Genomic DNA, 11,068 nt, shown 5'->3' on the forward strand with positions numbered 1-11,068 from the left:
GGCCAAGGCGGGCGGATCACTTGAGGTCAGGAGTTTGAGACCAGCCTGGCCAGCATGGCGAAAACCCATTTCTACTAAAAATACAAAACAATTAGTGGGGGTGGCAGAACACACCTATAGTCCCAGCTACTTGGGATGCTAAGACAGGGAGAATCATTTGAAACCAGGAGGCAGAGGCTGCAGTGAGCCAAGGTCATGCCACTGCACTCGAGCCTGGGCCACGAAGCAAGACTGTCCAAAAAAAAAGATATGTGTATGTATATAAGCTGTACTTACTTAGAGAGCATAGTAGTATTACATGATTTGGGGTTTTCATGGTTATGTGAATTTAATCATTCATTTATTTCTCAGCAGTATCTCCTCAGCTAAGTAAAATTCTTTCTAGCTAGACATTGGGCTAGGTGCTAGGGATATAACTGACAATAAAGGTAGAGACACAAAGCCTCCCCTCATGGAACATAATGTCTTGTGAGAAAGACATTGAAAAAAATCATATAGCTATCTATTATATATCTCATGTCTCTATCTGTAATATGAAAAAAGAAATACAGGATTTCAAGAATGTAAGCCATAGAAAGCAAACTACTCAGAACATAAGAAGTTTTTTTTCTGAGGCAGTGACAAGAAATCTAAAAAATGAAGAAAAAGCAAGGTTTCTTCAGGATCTCATGGGCCATGTATGACACAATATTGGAAATAATTGTGTATGGTTGTTATATCAGAAAGCACAAAACTCTGTCTTCCACTGTGTTCAAGATGACAGTGCTACATGTGTATCCTCACTTTTTGTTGTGAGTGATGAAAAACCCCGCAAACTTGTTTAAGGAAAACGGAATATATTGCTTTATATAATGGAGGAGTGGTTTCAGATATTGCTTGTTCCAGGGTTCAAATAATTTATCTTTCTCTTAATTATCAGGCATTGCCTCCTTGACATTGAATCCATTATCCAACCCCACATGGTAGAAAGACAGTAGCATACAGCTCCAGTGACAATATTCTTCCAGGTTTAAATCCAGCAAAAATGTCCAACACATTATGAATTCTTAGATTCAAATGTGACCAGCTGAGGTCATTTACCAATCCCTGAGAAAATATTACAAAATACTAGAAAACAAAAAACATGAGGACAAGATGGCTGACTAGAAACAGTGACCATCAGAGGCTCCCATGAAAAAGATCCAAAACAGCATGCAAATCCTGCACCAGAAACCGAGGTATCCAGGTTCTGTCATCAGGACTGATTAGGCAGCTGGCATGACCCACGGAGAGGAAGGAAGAGCACTGTGGTGCAGTGGCTTACCTGAGGGACACATGGGGTAGGGGAGCCCCCATCCTCAGCCAAGGGAGGCAGTCACTGAGCATGGTACCCAGCCTGGGAAGCCGAGCTTTTTCTATGAAACTGTGCAACCCACGGATTGGTAGATCCCACCAGGGGGCCCACATGACCAGGGCCTTTAGCTCCAACCATAGGGCCATGCTGATTCTCAACATCCACTCCACTAGAATTGGCCTAAGCCTGCAGAATTCCCAGGGAGAGGGGCAGCACTAAACACTACTGCGGCTGCCTGTGGTCTAAGCCTTCTGAGCTCATTTGGGCAGGAACAGCAGCCAGCACTGTGGCTGCGGGGCCTCTCTGCACGAACTCCAGCTCCATCCAGGGGCTCAGGGATAGAACTCTGATCTCCCTGGACTTGAGCCCTTAGAGGGAGGGGTGGCCATAGTCTCCATGGATCAGCAGACTTAGTCTTTCCTTCTGCTAGCTCTGAGGAATCCAGGCAGCCCAGACGAGTGGGTTTTCCTCCAGAGCAGCAGATCCTCTTCACCAAACGATAGCTAAAGTGCCTTGTTAAATGGGTCCTGCTTCCTGTGCCACCAACTGGGTGATATTCCCCCAACAGGGGTTGTCAGACATCCTATACGGGAGCATTCCTACTGGTACGGGCATCAGGTCTGATCTCCTTGAGGTCAGAGATCCCAGAGAAAGGAGCAGGCACCCATCTTTGCCGTTCTCCAGCCTCCTTGAATTACATTTCAGGCACAAGAGCAAACCAGATGAATAGAGCCTGAAGTGAACCCCAGCAAACTGCAGCATCCCTACAGAAGAGGGATCTGACTTGAAAAAAAACAAACAGAAAGCATCAAAAACAGCATGAACAAAAAAAGTCCAAAGCCCCCACAAAAACCTCATTCAAAGGCCAGCAGCCTCAAAGATCAAAACTAGACAAACTCATGAAGATGAGAAAGAATCAATGATAAAAACACTGAAATCCCAAAAGGCCAGAGTGCTTCTCTTCCAAATGATTTCAGCACCTCTCCTGCAAGGATGCAGAACAGGACAAAGGATGAGATGAACGAATTGACAGAAGTAGGCTTCAGAAGGTAGGTAATAACAAGCTTTGCTAAGGTAAAAGAGCATGTTCTAACCCAATGCAAAGAAGCTAAGAACCTTGATAAAAGGTTAGAGGAGCTGCTAATTAAAATCACAAATTTAGAGAGGGGCATAAATGAACTGATGGAGCTGAAAAATGCTGCATGAGAACTTCATGAAGCATNTGAAAAATGCAGCACGAGAACTTCGTGAAGCATACACAAGTATCAATAGCAGAATCAAAAGGTGAAGAAAGAGTATCAGAGATGGAAGACTATCTATCTTGCTGAAATAAGGCAGGCAGACAAGATTAGAGAAGAATGAATGAAAAGGAATAAACAAAACCTCTGAGAAATATGGGACTATTCAAAAAGACCAAACCTATAACCAATTGGTATACCTGAAAGAGATGGGAAGAACAGAACTAAGCTGGAAAACACGCTTCAGGATACTGTTCAGGAGAACTTCCCCAACTCAGCAAGACAGGCCAACATTCAAATTCATGATATACAGAGAACATCACTGGATTAGTCTGTTTTCACACTGCTGATAGAGACATACCCAAGACTGGGAAGAAAAAGAGGTTTAATTGGACTAACAGTTCCCCATGGCTGGGAGGCCTCAGAATCATGGTGGGAGGCAAAAGGCAGTTCTTACATGGCAGCGGCAAGAGAAAATGAGGAAGAAGCAAAAGTGGAAACTCCTGATAAAACCATCAGATCCCATGAGACTTATTCACTATCACAAGAATAGCTCTGGAAAGACTGGTCCCTATGATTCAATTACCTGCTTCGTCCCTATCACAACACATGGGAATTCTGGGAGATAAAATTCAGGTTGAGAGTTGATGGAGACACAGCAAAACCATATCATGCACTAAGATGCTCCATAGGAAGATCAACCCCAAGGTACATAATCTTCAGATTCTCCAAGGTTGAAATGAAGGAAAAAATGTTAAGAGCAGCTGGAAAGAAAGGCCAGGTCACCTACAAATGGAAGGCCATCAGACTAATGGCAGATTTCTCAGGAGAAACCCTATAAGCCAGAAGAGAGTGGGGGCAGACATTCAACATTCCTGAAAAATGAATTTTCAACCTAGAATGTCATATTCAGCCAGACTAAGCTTCATAAATGAAGGAGAAATAAAATCATTTTCAGACAAGTAGATGCTGAGGGAATTCATAACCTCATTACCACCAGGCCTGCCTTGCAAGAGTACCTGAAGGACACACAAAATATGGAAAGGAAAAACTGGTACCAGCCAGTGCCAAACACACAAAAAATATAAAGACCAATGACACTGTGAAGAAATAGCATTAACTAGTATGCAAAATAACCAGCTAGCATCATAATGATAGGATCAAATTCAATCATAAAAATATTAACCTTAAATGTAAATGGGCTAAATGCCCCCAAATAAAAGACACAGACTGGCAAATTGGAGTCAAGACCTGTTGTGGTGTCTTCAAGAGACCCATATCATGTGCAAAGACACACAGAGGCTCAAAATAAAAGGATGGATGAAAATTCACCAAGCAAATGGAAAGCAGAAAAAAGCAGGGGTTGCAATCCTAGTCTCTGAAAAAACAGATTTTAAACCAACAAAGATAAAAAAAGACAAAGTAAGGATTACATAATGGTAAAGGGGTCAATTCAACAAGAAGAGCTAATTATATAGAGCTAACTATATAACTATGTACGGTTATATAGTTATAACCGTACATAGTTATATATAATGCTGTATATAGTTATATAGTCAGCTGTATATGGTTAGCTGTATATAGTTATATTTTGGTTATATACAATCAAAATATATAAGCACCCAATACAGGAGCAACCCAGATTCATAAAACAAGTTTTTAGAGACCCAAAAAGACACTTAGACTCCCAGAAAATACTAGTAGGAGATTTTAACTCCTCGTTCTCAATATTAGATAGTTCAACAAGACAGAAAATTTAACAAGGATATTCAGGAAGTGAACTCAGCTCTGGGGCAAGTGAACCCAACAGATTCCTACATAACTCTTCACTCCAAAATAAAAGAATATACATTGTTCTCAGTGCTACATGGCACTTACTCTAAAATTGACCACATAATTGGAAGTAAAATGCTCCTCAGCAAATGCAACAGAACAGAAATCATAAAGAACAGGCTCTCGACCACAGTGCAATCAAATGAAAACTCAAGATTAAGAAACTCACTCAAAACCACACAACTACATGGAAATTGAACAACCTGCTCCTGAATGACTCCTGGGTAAAAATAAAATTAAGGCAGAATCAAGAAGTTATTTGAAACCAATGAGAACAGAGAGACAACATACCGGAATCTCTGGGAAACAGATAAAACAGTGTTAAGAGGGATATTTATAGTGCCAAATGCCCACTTCAGAAAGTAACAAAGATCTAAAACCAACACATTAACATCACAATAAAAAGAACTAGAAAAGCATGAGCAAAGAAATCTAAAAGCTAGCAGAAGACAAGAAATAACTAAGATCAGAGTGGACCTGAAGAAAATAGAGACATGAACAACCCTTAAAAATATCAGTGAATCTAGGAGCTATTTTTTTGAAAGAAAAAAAAATTGAAATAGGTAAACTGCTAGCTAGGCTAATACAGAAGAAAAGAGAGGAGAATCAAATAGCCACAATAAAACAAATAAAGGAGAGATCACCACTGATCCCACAGAAGTGCAAACTATCATCAGAGAATACTATAAACACCTCTACACAAATAAACTAGAAAATCTAAAAGAAATGGATAAATTCTTGGACACATAAACTCTCCCAAGACTAACCTAGGAAAAAGTAAAATCCCTGAATAGACCAATAACAAGTTCTGAAATTGAGGCAGTAATTAATAGACTACCAATCAAAAAAAGCCCAGGGCCAGATGGATTCACAGCCAAATTCTACCAGAGGTACAAAGAGGAGCTGATATCGTTCCTTTTGAAATTATTCCAAACAATTGAAAAGGAGGGACCCATTCCTAATGCATTTTACGAGACCAGCATCATCCTGATACGAAAACCTGGCAAAGACACAACAAAAAAACGGAAACTTCAGGCCAATATCCCTGGTTAATATTGATGTGAAAATCATCAATAAACTATTGACAAACCAAATTCAGTAGCACATCAAAAAGCATATCCACCATGATCAAGTCAGCTTTATCCCTGGGATGCAAGGCTGGTTCCACATATGCAAATCAATAAACATAATCCATCACACAAACAGAACCAATGACAAAGACCACATGATTATCTCAATAGATGCAGAAAAGGCCTTTGGTAATATTCACCATCCCTTCATATTAAAAAACTCTCAATAAAGTAGGTATTGATGGAACTTATCTCAAAATAATAAGAGCTATTTATGAGAAATCCACAGCTAATATCCTACTGAATGCGCAAAGCTGGAAGCATTTCCTTGGAAAACCAGCACAAGACAAGGATACCCTCTCTCCCCACTCCTATTCAACATAGTATTGGAAGTTCTGGCCAGGGCAATCAGGCAAGAGGAAGAAATAAAGGGTATTCAGACAGGAAGAGAGGAAGTCAAATTGTCTTTGTTTGCAGATGACATGATTCTATATTTAGAAAACCCCATGTCTCAGCCCAAACACTCATTAGCTGATAAGCAACTTCAGCAAAGTCTCAGGATACAAAATCAACGTGAAAAAATCACAAGCCTTGCTATACACCAAAATGGACAACCAGAGAGCCAATTCATTCAAAATTGCTACAAAGAGAATAAAATACCCAGAAATATGACTTCACAAGGGGTGCAAAGGACCTCTTCAAGGAGAACTACAAACCACTGCTCAAGGAAATAAACAACAAATGGAAAAACAGTCCATCCTCATGAATCAGAAGAATCAATATCATGAAAATGGCCATACTGCCAAAGTAATTTATAGATTCAATGCTATTTCCATCAAACTACTATTGACTTTCTTCACAGAATTAGAAAAAAACTACTTAAAAATTTATATGGAACCCAAAGGAGCCTACATAGCCAATACAATCCCAAACAAAAAGAACAGAGCTGGAGGCATCATGCTACCTGACTTTAAACTATGCTATATGCGACTAAGTAACCAATACAGCATGGTACTGGTACAAAATCAGACATATAGAGAATAGAGACCTAGGAAATAAGACTACAAATCTACAAACATCCGATCTTCAACAAACCTGACAAAAACAAGCAATGGGGAAAGTATTCCCTATTTAATAAATGATGCTGGAAAAACTGGCTAGCCATATGCAGAAAACAGAAACCAGACCTCTTCCTTATACCTTATACCTTATTCAAAAATTAACTCAAGATAGATTAAAGGTAAAATAAAAAAAACCCATAAACACCCTGGAAAAAAACCTAGGCAATTACATTCAGGACATAGGCATGGGCAAATATTTTATGATGAAATCGCCAAAAGCAATTACAACTAAAGGTAAAATTGAATAATGGAATCTAATTAAACTAAAAAGCTTCTGCACAGCAAAAGAAACTATCATCAGAGCGAACAGGAAACCTACAGAATGGGAGAAGACTTTAGCAACTATATTAGTCATGGTTCTCTAGAGGATCAGAACTAATGGAATAGTTATATATATAAAGAAGAACTTATTAATATTAACTCACATGATTTCAGGGTCCCACAATAGGTCATCATTTGCAGGCTGAGGAGCAAGGAGAGCCAGTCCGAGTTCCAAAACTGAAGAACCTGGAGTCCAATGTTCGAAAGCAGGAAGCACCCAGCACGGAAGAAAGAGGTAGGCTGAGAGGCTAGGTCTTATCACATTTTTTGGCTTGCTTATATTCTAGCAACACTGGCAGCTGATTAGATTGTGCCCACCCAGATTAAGGGTGGGTCTGCCTTTCCCAGCCCACTGACTCAAATGTTAATTTCCTTTGGCAACACCCTCACAGACACACCCAGAATAAATACTTGTATCTTTCAATCCAATCAATTGATAGTATTAACCATCACAGCAATCTACCCAAGTTCTATTAACCAGAATGTGCACAGAACTTAAACAAATTTACAAGAAAAAAATATTTAAAAAATCAAGAGTGGGCAAAGGATGTGAACAGACACTTCTCAATAGAAGAAATTTATGTGGTCAACAAACATATGAGAAAAAGCTCAATTTCACTAATGATTAGAGAAATGCAAAACAAAACCACAGTGAGATACCATCTCATGCTAGTGAGAATGCCAATTATTAAAAAGGCAAGAAACGACAGATGTTAGCAAAGCTGTGGAGAATTAGGAATGCTTTTACATTATTGGTGGGAATGTAAATTAGTTCAACCATTGTGGAAAACAGTGTGGCTATTCCTCAAGGATCTAGAATCCCAAATACCATTTGACCAAGCAATCCCATTACTGGGTATATACCCAAAGGAATATAAATCATCCTGTTATAAATATACATGCACATATGTGTTTATTGCAGCAGTATTCACAATAGTAAAGACATGGAGCCAACCCAAATGCCCATCAATGATGGACTGGATAAAGAAAATTTGGTAAATATACACCATTGAATACTATACAGTCACAAAAAGGAATGAGATCATGTCCTTTTCAGGGACATGGATAAAGCTGGAAGCGATCATCCTCAGCAAACTAACACAAGAACAGAAAACCAAACACTGCATGTTCTCACTCATAACTGGGGGCTGAACAAAGAGAACACATGGACACAAGAAGGAGAACAACACATACCGGGACCTATAAGTGAGGGAGTGGGAATGTGGGGAAAGAAAGCATCTCGAAAGATAGCTAAAGCCTGTGGGGCTTAAAACCTAGGTGAGAGGTGGATAGGAGCAGCAAACCACCATGGCACACGTATACCTATGTAACTAACCTGCATGTCCTGCACATGTATCCCAGAACTTAAAATTTTTTTTTTTTTTTTTTTTTTTTTTTTAATTTTTTTTTCTTTCAGCACCCCGTGCCCTCAGTCCCCCAGGCATTGGCCCCACTGGCCCAGCCTGGGGGCAGCCATGGTGTCGCCCACAGCCCCGCAGGGGGCACGGGGGAGCAAGGATGGTGTCATCACTGGGCCCCAGAACTTAAAATTAAAAAATAAAAAAAGAAAAGGAATATGCTAGTCAATTCAATAAAAGTGTCTGTTGTACCTATAAAAGAAAATAAAAACATATTTATGCTCAACTACACATCGATCATACTGTTACTCTTTTTTGACTGCATATTCTTTGACCACTTCTTCATATGACAGTTTTGTAATATTTTCTATAAAGAAAATAGAAAAATAAATGTTTTCTCTGCATAATTGATAGTTTTTATTATTGGTAGATAAGAAATATATCTTTCAGTTAGTTATATAATTTATTCATAATGTTATGGTTTTTTTGAGGATTGTTATCGAATACATGAAAACCTCTATCAAATTTCTTTTATATGTAAGTTTAAAAATTTGAAAGAATTTTCATCAAAATTTGTGTTTTGATATCTTTCAAACTTGCATCTCCTCTGCTACCCACATAGTGCCAGTACCACAAGACATTTTCACATGCTAGTTCAACTTCTGATAGTCTCCATTTTTGTGTCATGACTTTTAGTGATTCAACAGATCACGTGGCAAGAGTGTACATGGAAACACTTTTTATGCCAGGATGTTTTACAGTAACATAACTATTCATGGATGGAACAGTGAATCACCTGAGTGTATTCCACTAAAAGCAAAGTAAATTGTCTTAGCTTGCCTCAGCAATTTGGAGTAGCAGGCGTAGATATTAAAAAGACAGAAGTTCTCTTGTGTGGGTATGTCTCAGGTGAGGTCTTTGCAGTACTGGTAAACATGATTCTGACAGCAAGAATGAGGGTCCTTCTCATTTGGGCTCATAGGATTCTGGGGAATCTGGGATTTCAAGACTCTTCAGCTTGTACATCTCAGGACCAAGGGTCTCTGTCTCTGAACCGAGAGTCTTGTTACTTTCCTTGCAAGAGGTGTCTTTTATATAAGTGACTTTTGAGATCATGCACTTATCCTTCTTTGCAGCTTCCCATCCTTTTAATTAAATCACAGGCATGCATACTTTTTGGCACAATCTGCCTCATAGTGGCAGGAGACAGGTTTTCCTTACCATTGAAGGCCTCTGGTTTAAAGGTATACCTTGAGTTAAAAAGGGTTATTTTCATTTTTCAAGCCTTCCAAACTAAATAATAAAAATAACCAACTCCATAATTTTATAATTACTTTTGGCTCCATTTAATCCAACTGCCACAGCTCCAATGCAAGCCCATGCTTCTTCTTCTAACAGGATCTCAGGGCAGCCCAACTCAGACAAGATTCTTTGTCATTGTGTTGCTATTGTGAGCTAGGAGTTACATCTATCTCAGTCATCATCAACAATTTGTCCTTATTATTTCCAAAATCCCATCCTGATAGCTTTATGAGGTTGCTCTTGGTATCTCTATTTTAATCTGGGTTTCCCTGAAAGTAGAGCTTGATACAAAGGATTGTTTGCAGATATTTTAATTGAAATCACAGAAGGCAAGCGTGAGAGAAAGCGAGAGTTTAAAAGAACAGAACAGTAAGCCAATTGCACTGGCTACCTCTGCAAGTGACTAGTGCTAATGCCATTATGGGAAACAATGAAATGAGTCCCTGAACTGTCCTCTTTAGAGGAAAAAAGGTAACACACTCTTTGGATTCCATCTTCCACTGGTCAAGGATGACTCTTGGGTATTAACCCTTCATTACATATGCCTGAGTGTTAGATGAATTCCCACAGGTATCCTACACCACTCTGATGAAGAAGCCCTGGGGCAGAAAGCAATAAGTAGGTACAATGTGTAGGCCCAAGAGAAGTTTTGTCAGGTTCCACCTGTGCAGGATTCATCCAAGCAGGTGCAGACAGAACTGGTTAGGAAAGCAATGGCTGGAGCAAAACGGAGGATTGAGAGGATTTGAAAAATATACAAATCTCATTTTATTTTGTGAGATAAAATACTTATCCTAGAGTTAAAAGAATTACCAATTTTCAAATATTAAAAGGCATGTAATATGCAGGTATGTTTATATTTAAGCATATGTCATATTCTAAAAATACCTTTTATCTGTAAAGAGCAGTATTACAGAAATAAGATGTTCTTCTCCATCTCTCTGATAGGCTTCTGAATTATTGCTTCTAGTCATAGGTGAGAAAAGTAAGGCCTTGACTGAGTGGGTGTATCTGACTTCATGTCATCTAAAATATGTAAATAAGAAACACACAACATGTTTCAAGGAAAATAGCAGAATGTAGCTGGCTATTCTCATGTCTATATTTTTATGGGTCTTCTCACGGCAGTATTCTCTTATAAATTTCCAGTTCTCTAAACCACACTAGAGTGAAATATTCATACAATAACTCTAAACATTTCTCTTTGTGTGTCATTTCTAAATCTTCTAAATTTAAAATAAAAGAAAATATAATCATCCCCACTGAGCTAGATTTTTCTGAGACCTAAACGGATAATAAATTCCTAGTTGGAGAATGTGATTTCCTGCCCTTGACTTCCTTTTCAGCTGTTATGATCATTTGTAAAACAGATTAAGAAACACCTTTGACATTCTCCTGTGGCTTTGAAATTACTATGTAGCTATTCACCCTCTGCATAGAAATTGAATGAATGAATTGATAGCATTTGAGAACAGAAGAAATCCCCATATGC

General features: G+C 38.8%; 1 non-coding gene across 1 annotated transcript; it reads right to left on the reverse strand.

Annotated features, from left to right (window-relative positions):
• Positions 1 to 8,340: 8,340 nt before the first annotated feature.
• On the reverse strand, positions 8,341 to 8,453 carry LOC119470322. Its single transcript, XR_005199207.1, has one exon. It is a non-coding gene; the product is annotated as a small nucleolar RNA SNORD23 (small nucleolar RNA).
• Between the last annotated feature and the right edge of the window lie 2,615 nt (positions 8,454 to 11,068).

This window comes from Cebus imitator, unplaced genomic scaffold (genome assembly GCF_001604975.1).
Source record: "Cebus imitator isolate Cc_AM_T3 unplaced genomic scaffold, Cebus_imitator-1.0 Scaffold27, whole genome shotgun sequence".
In the NCBI taxonomy this organism is placed as follows: domain Eukaryota; kingdom Metazoa; phylum Chordata; class Mammalia; order Primates; family Cebidae; genus Cebus; species Cebus imitator.